Here is a 7,474-nt window from a genome sequence, read left to right on the forward strand (position 1 = left end):
TTGCTTTCTCGACTTCATAGTCTTGCCTCATAGGACTAGAAGCTGACAAAGACAGGCTGTCTTGATTCTAGTCATGCCCTCTTCTTTTCCCCTCCTCCTCCCTTTTGTGGTCTTGGATTAGGTGAAGGATTCCACCTTGTGGCTTAGCTCTGGTGTGCAGGGTCCCTTAGTTAGGTGTAATTTAAGGATTCTAATGGGCAGACCTGGCTTGGTTAGTTGATATCAGTAAAGCCTACTTTGGGGTCAATTGCCCCCCCCTTTGCATTGTTCAGTTGTACCCATTCCTCCTTCTCCCCTGGTCCTGCCTTCTCTTTCATTGTCTCTTCTTCCTTTAATTGTTGTCCTTTCTTTAACCTCTTTTTCACTAGTTCTGTAATCTGCTGGACTGAATTCACTTATTTCCTCTGGAAGTCCCCCGTTTGTCCTTTGCATCTTTCCTTCCCCTTTAGCTCAGTTTGCTCCTTCTCAGTTGTCCCCTTCACCTGCTTTGTCCTCTGAGGTTCATCCTACCTGATGACTTAAACTTGGAGTTCCCTGGTCCTTCCTCACTTCTCTCCTTGGCTCTTGTACCTCTGTCCTGTTCTGTTCTGCCACATCTCTTTTGTGTCCATGTGCTCCTGTTCCTGTTGCACTTCTCCCCACCCCAAGTCAGTTGTTATGGGATAATTAAACCCCCGTTTTGTTTTCCACTCCTGCTTGGTCTATCACTTCCTCCTTTGCCTTCCTCTTTTGCTTCTTGCTCTCAGGTCCTACCTATTCCATGTCTGGTGTTTCAGCCCAATTTCTGTCCTTCCCTTTTCATTTCCCTTCTGCCTGTCTCCTGTTCCTTCTTCCTGCTGTGGTTCTCTTCCTGGTCTGCTGTTCTGCTTTGCCACCACCTCTGCCTCTCTTCCTTCCTCCCTGGGTTGTTCCTGTGTCCTCCCTGTCTTCCAACTTGAATCTGTCATCTGTTGCAGCCAGACCATGTGGTTGGCCTGGTAGAGGGCTCTTGTGCCTGAGGCTGCTGGAGTTGCATGAGTTAGTGTAAGTCTTTGGCTGCCTACAGACATTCGGGAACTGCAGTCGAAGTCATGGGGCTTTACACTGTTTGCCTGTTGGGTTGGAAGGCTTGAGCCTAGGGGGTGCGTGGGCAGGGGTGCAGCAGGCAGCTGCTGGCTGGGTTTTGCCTGGCCAGAGCTAGAAGTGGTGGGGAGGACAGCGTGGAACGGAGTCTCCTTGTCTCATGATCTCCCTCAGCTACCCTGTGTGGGGTACTGTGGGAGAGTCGGGTTGGGCCCATGAAGTGAGGGGGAGCTCCCTTCCCCCACCTGGACCTCTTGACAGTGGCAACAGCCTCTGCCAGCTGGGTTTTGCCTAGCTGGAGGGGGTATGGGATGGAACGGAGCCCTCATCTCATGGGCCCAGCCTAGCTCCCCCCCAATACCCCAGGCAGGTTAGCTGGTGGGGGGCACAAGGCAAGGAGGTTTGATTCCACCCCACAGCCCCTGCCAGCATCCGGCTGGCAGCTGCCTGCTTAGCCCCACAAAGGGAATACACTTGATCTTAGCCAAAAGCCCTAAGCCTTGAGGGAACACGAGTTCCCCAAGGTACTCTGTTCCATATTGCCTTCAGCTAATAGCTGATTTGACAAGGGTTTGTTTTTCATGCGATTGGCCATTTTAAAAGAGCTCTGAAGCCATGCACATGCTATGTCAGGGGTAGGCAACACTTTTTGGCCGGAGTGCCGAAAACCCCCACAGTGCCTACCTTGGAAGTGCTGAAGTGCCGGCATGCCAGAAAAACAAAATGAGGGCAGGAGGTACATGGCAAGATGCCCTGCTTGTGCCCCTGCCCCCCAGCATGGGCTCTGTGGCTATCAGCAGCTACCCAGGTAGGGCAGTGGGGAGCTGGGAGCAGGCAGCTTTCTGTGCCTCTGCTGTGCTGGGTTCCAAAGCTGCTTTGCAGAAGCGGGGAGGGCAGCACAGCAGGGAGCACTGCTGGTATGTGCTGCCTCCCTGGAGCTTGGGGCCGGGTCTGGGAGGCAGTTGGGGCCAGGGCTGGGGCTGAGGTGGAGAGGCAGCAGATGTTTGCAGCTGGTCCGGGTTCTGGGTAGCTGTTGATAGCCATGGAGCCTGGGCTGTTTGCAGCAGGGCTTCCATGGGAGCAGCCTGGGCTCCATGGCTATCAGCAGCTGCCCAGAGTTGGGGCTGGCTGCAGCCAGGAGGCTACAAACAGCTGCTGCCTCTCCTGGCCCTGGCCCCAGCTGTCTCCCAGCCCCAGGCTCCAGGAAGGCAACAGGTGCTTGCACTGTGCCCGTTGGGGCCAGGGCAGGGAGGCAGCAGCTGTTTGTAGCCTCCTGGCTGCAGCCGGCCCCAGCTCTGGGTAGCTGCTGCTAGCCACAGAGCCTGGGCTGCTCCCAGCAGGGCTTGCAGCATCCCAGCTGCCTGCTGGCAGCAGCTACCCAGAGCTGGGGCCGGCTGCAGCCAGAAGACTGCAAACAGCTGCTGCCTCCCTGGCCTCAACTCGTGCTGAGGAAAATAGCCTTGCATACCATGTGCTGGGGGTTGCCGACCCCTGTGTTATGTCACGGCTGTAGAGCACTTTGAGGCCTAATCATGTGGAAAATTGTTGTGTAAGCACCCTTAGTATTGAAGAATGGGGAAATTCATCGGCTATATGGCTGGAGAACATTGGGCTCTGAAAGCTTAGCTAAGGGCACAGGCGGCAAGACAGTGCATAGAGAACCCTCCTCTCCTAGCACCTCCCTGTAGCTGTAGGACATGAGCATTCACCTGGCTTAACCCTATCTTCAAAAGTCCAACCTACCTTAACTTAGCTTGGGGGAGTCCTGCCAGCCCCAACCAGCAACAGCCTGACAATGTCTCCTTTAACAAAAGCACTTGGGCACTTCATGTAGCTGCATCTGCTTCTCACAATCAATTCTGTTCTCCCCCCCCCCCATAATGTTGCATGCCACTGCTTTGTGTAGACCCCTAGCTTGTGGACTCCTTCACTTCCCTGTGTTGTCTGCAGTCCCCTTTCCCCAGGTATTCTTTATGCTATCTTCATGGTTTTTGTCTCCCTCTTCTTCCTTGCCCCCTTGGCTTGTTGCCCTTACCTTCCGTTTCCTACTGTGTCTGTTCTCCTGGTGTCTTTGCCTACTCTGACCCCTTTAATCTGTAGTCACTTGGCCTGTCATGCTCTGCTTCATGTCTGTTGCTACCTAGTCCTGCTTTAGGGCCTTTGGTGATCTGCCAGTCCTGCCTCCTATTCCTTCTGCTGTTTCCTAGTCCCTGTGGTTTCCTCTTTAGTTACCCTCCATTCCTTGTTATACCTTAGTCCCACTCCATTTCCTGCCTTGGAGTGTTGCACACTGGTCCTATGCCAATACCAGTGCTGGTCTGTTTTTTTTTTCCCCCTCTTCCTTCCTGTCCCTTTGGGTGTAGCTTGCTTATTGGCAATATTGTAAAATATTTAGAGAATGCAGTTAACTGGCCTACAGGATGGGAGGTATTGGTGACATTAGCTTGTTTCTATGTAGCTTGGAGGTTTGGAGTGTGGAGAGCTGTAGGCCTGGTTAGTTGTAGCCCCAGGGATTACAGCCAGAGGGCTGAGGCAGGAGGCCTGATGAGGTTGGAATGATGGAGGGACATTCTCCCCCCCCCACGCCAAGCTGGAAGGGCCCCACAGCTCACTTGACCAACACCAGGACTCTGGGGTGCAGAGATGCAGGGCTTGTTGTGATATTCTGAAACCACTTTGCGTATCAGCAACTGAACTTGTGTATCAGCAACTGAAGTAATTATGGACTGATTTAGTGACTTTACTACATTCCCCACTTTGTTTCTTTGAAGAATGCATTTATTTGCATGTATGGTCACCTCAGTACAGAATGTTTTCAATACCTGGGCTGTTTCAGGCAGGAAGAAGTTCAGTAGTGACTGCAAAACCCCTCATTTTAATACTAAATAGTCCTATAGCATTTTACTTTTTCTAAGTGCTGACAAATGTCAGCAGAATTGTAAAAATATTTCACATATGCAGTCACTCATATTATACTTCCCACCATTTTGTACATATGGAGTATAGATCAAAATCTTCCAAATGACCACACATTTTTGTGTGCCTCAGACCTGAATTTCCCATTTTGAAACAAGCGTGATTTTCTGCAAATCAGTCTGCCTTTGTTTTCTTACCCATTTTAACTTCAGCTTAATCGTGCAACCATTAAAGAAGCAAGTGACATTGCACCAACTAACATGATAGCAAACAGGAGAGTTTGAGTGAGCTGCCTGCTTGGGAGAGGAGTAGCTAAGCCATAGGTGCCTGGGGGAGAGGGTTTGTGAGTACTGGCGAGTACCTGGCTTGTAGCTTCAGTTTGCTGCAGTGGTGTAGATTCAACCCTTCATTTTGAAGGATTGTTTGGAGAAACTAGCAAAGGAGCTCTCAAACCCAGCAACTGATTGAGCTGACTGCAATGTGAACAGGAAAATGCTGCTTTTATAGCCAGGCTTGCTAGAAGTCAGCAATACAGGACCAGTGAACACGGGAGTCCAAGTAGGGAGTTTGCCTAGACTATTTCTTTTTCACTGTAAGCTTGCTGAGTGGAGGCAGGTAAGGGAGGAAGAAGGAATTTTTTAGATGTTGCAATGCCAAAGCCCCTGCCACTGCCAGCTCTTCCTCAGCTGGCATCTGTGTGAGCTCTGTCTAGTTACAGCCACTGACCACTGAGGCTTCCACCTAAGTTCTGGCCGGGTTTGCAGAGCCTGTGGCCTGTATGTCCTGGACAGGGACAGCTAAGTGGGGGGTGTGCTTGCAGTGTGAGAGGTGTCTTGGAGTAGATTCGCTCAGGAATTGGGTAAGGATGCTGCAGGAGGTGGTGGACAGGATCAGAAGTATTTGCAAGCATGACACTTTCATTGACTCAGTGCACAGAGACCTCCAGCATCATGGAAGAGGGACAGGTAAAGAGGGCACTGGAAGACAAGGTGGAGATTTTCTGGAAGACAGAAGCTGGCTGTTTGTCACCTGTAGCAACAGAAATCCTCTTCTGAACCTGTGGTTGTCTAGATGAAGACCAGATATGAAGTCCTGGCATCAGAGCCCAATCCAGAGGTGGAGAGGCCATACCATATTCCCCTAGCAGAACTAAGATAGAGACTTCTGCTGCCAGGAGGAAGCAATAGGTAATGGTAGTCGGCAATTCCTTTCTGCAGGGTATGGAAGCATCCATTTGCCAGCCTGACTTATTGGTTTGGATGATTGCCAGGCATCTGCATGCAAGATGTCACAGAAACATTGCCAAGACTTATCCGACCTTCTGTCTCCCATGACATTCTCATTAACAAGCTAAGGAAACAGCCTAGATAAAAGTACCACAACATGGATTCATAGGTGGATGGATCATCATACTCAATAAGTAAATCATCCATGACTCCATGTCTAATTGTGAGGAGATATCAAAAAGGGTTTTTCAGGTGTCTGTCCTGGGTCTGGTACTGTTCAAAATCTTCATTAATGATTTGGATGACAGGATTGAGTGCATGCTTAGCAAATTTGCACAAGATGCCAAGTTGGGTGGATTGCAGACACTGTGGAGGGCAGGGCTAGGATCCAGAATGACCTGGATAGATTGGAAAAATTGTCTGCAGTCAACAAGGGTAAGTGCCAATTCCTATACTTGGAATAGAATTATTGGCGTACAGACTGGGGAATGAATACATAGGTTGCAGTACTGCAGAGAATAACCTGGAAGCTAGAGGACCATAAGGTGAACATGAACCAACAGTGTGCTCTTGTTGCAAAAAAATGGTCAACAGTATGCTGTATTGTATTATATCAAATCAAGGGAAATGATTCATCCATTCTACTCAGCACTGGTGAGACCTCACCTGGAACATGCATCCAGTTTTGGGCCCAATGATTCAAGAATATGGACTGTTTTTGAAAGAGTCCTGGGCAGAGCAATGAAAATGATTAAGGGCCTGGGTAGCATGACTAATGATGAAAAGCTGAAAATGCTAGGGTTATTTAGTGTGGAGAATAGAAGATGGACAGGAGATTTGATAAGTCTTCAAATACCTGAAGGGTGATTATGGGGAGGATGGAGATGGACTTTTCTCTTTGGAAGGGGACAGGACTAGGAGCAATGGACTCAAGCTGCAGTAGAGGAAACTTAGGTTGGAGATTAGAAAGAACTTCCTGACACTGAGGCTGGTCAGGCATTGGAACTGGGGACCTAGAGAAGTCGTGGAATCTCAATCCATGGAAATCTTCAGGAGTAGGTTAGACAGACACTTGGCTGGGATGCTGTTTCTATGCAGTAAAACTGCAGTCTTTATTCATCATGATTCATTTGATTGTATATAAAAACACTGGTTTTTCATGCTCAGGAAAACCTTGTTCCATATGCAGTTGATGTTATACATCAGCACCAAAATGCTACTTCTTTGTTTAACAGTTAGTCCATGAGCCAGTTTTTTGTTTTTTGTTTTTTGTTTTTTTAAACAAAAAGAACTTCAAAGTACAAATAGAAGGGCACAAGGACTTACATCAGGGACGGTCCTGCTTTGAGTAGGGGTCTAGACTTAGATGACCTTATGAAGTCCCTTCTAGTCCTATTTTCCTTATGATCCTATGAACCATACTGCTAAAATCTAGAGTTAGAAGGCACATCTAAATGAATCTAATTCGACTCCCTCCACAGAGGCAGGATTTGTATCTCCTAAACCATCCAATACCTATCCAACCTCTTCTTGAAAACCATTCATAAAGGAGATTCCACAACTCACCTGGGCAGCTTGCTCCACTTTCCTATTCTTAAAGTTCAGAATTTTTTACCCCCTGAAATTTGCTCTTTTTTGTAGTTTAAACCTATTGTTTTGTCCCCTGCCTTCTTACCAGGGAGACCAATTTTTCTCCCTCCCAAGTTTTCTCCCTTTCTGGCAGTTTTTCAAATATGCTCTCATGCCCCCTCTTAAATCTCACTTTCTCTAAAGTAAACATACCTAGTTTGTTCAAACTTTCTTCATATGTCTTGTATTGCAACCTTTTTATCATTTCATTGCTCTCCAGTTTCTCCATATCCTTCTCAATGTAGTGCCCCAGAACTACATACAAATTTGATCAGGCTTGATTTGATCACCCTGCTTTCTCTTGCTGGCTGAACCATGAAAAGCAATCAGTGATGGCAGAACCCCAAAAAGAACTGTTCAGCCATTGACAGAATGGGGATATGATGCTACCTGAAGGGCCAGCATTACATACAAGTATAAATACTTGTATATGTTATCTAGGGAGGGAGGAGAGAAGAAAAAGAAAGGACCCACAAATGTTTGTTCTAAATTAAACCAGCTAGTAAGAGAGCTATTGAAAACAGCTTGGCTTTTAGACTATACATTTATAGCAGTCTGCAGGAAAGATGGATTTGGTAGGAGTTCTCTAATTTATTTGTTCAAGTTTTCATAGTTTCATAGTTTCTAGGGTCGGAAGGGAC

Source organism: Gavialis gangeticus, unplaced genomic scaffold, assembly GCF_001723915.1.
Source record: "Gavialis gangeticus isolate Ggan-Ray unplaced genomic scaffold, GavGan_comp1, whole genome shotgun sequence".
NCBI lineage: Eukaryota > Metazoa > Chordata > Crocodylia > Gavialidae > Gavialis > Gavialis gangeticus.